This window comes from Somniosus microcephalus, chromosome 5 (genome assembly GCF_052327205.1).
Source record: "Somniosus microcephalus isolate GS21.2 chromosome 5, FLI_Smic_1.0, whole genome shotgun sequence".
Lineage (NCBI taxonomy): Eukaryota > Metazoa > Chordata > Chondrichthyes > Squaliformes > Somniosidae > Somniosus > Somniosus microcephalus.
The window spans coordinates 65219893-65220412 of record NC_140991.1 but is presented as its reverse complement, the minus strand read 5'-3'; positions in this window follow the sequence as shown (position 1 = coordinate 65220412).

Genomic DNA, 520 nt, shown 5'->3' with positions numbered 1-520 from the left:
GTTTGAACAAGCACTTCTATATCAAAAAGAATTAATTGTTGTAAAGGGCCGACTTGTTCTTCATAAGCCACAAATACGCCATCCTACGTGGTCGTCCTCCCTGCATTCCCAGGGAATAATTGCATCACCTTCTGCTCATTTGTATTTTCTCAAGATCTCAAAACTGTAGAGCTCCTTAATTTTCTCAGTTTTCCTTTTCTCTTACAGGTTTGAAAAATCCCAGGTTGCTGATACTTAACCAATACTTCTTGAGTTATCTCTTTTTTTCCCTATTCTTTTCAGTCTTAGCATGCCATCTACTGTTGGCTTTGGCCCTTCACTTTGGTTCCTCAATCAAAAGCTTTTTCTCCCAGCAGTTTTTATATAAAATATTAACTTTTTTATTTTAAACATTACAGATAATACACACAAAGCAAAAAAGTTTGTACAGAATGAAGCAGATATGAAGAATATTGAGAAAGTTTTTCATAACGTGCAGTGAGCATCACACTTATGAGACAGATATTCAAATAATTTTACA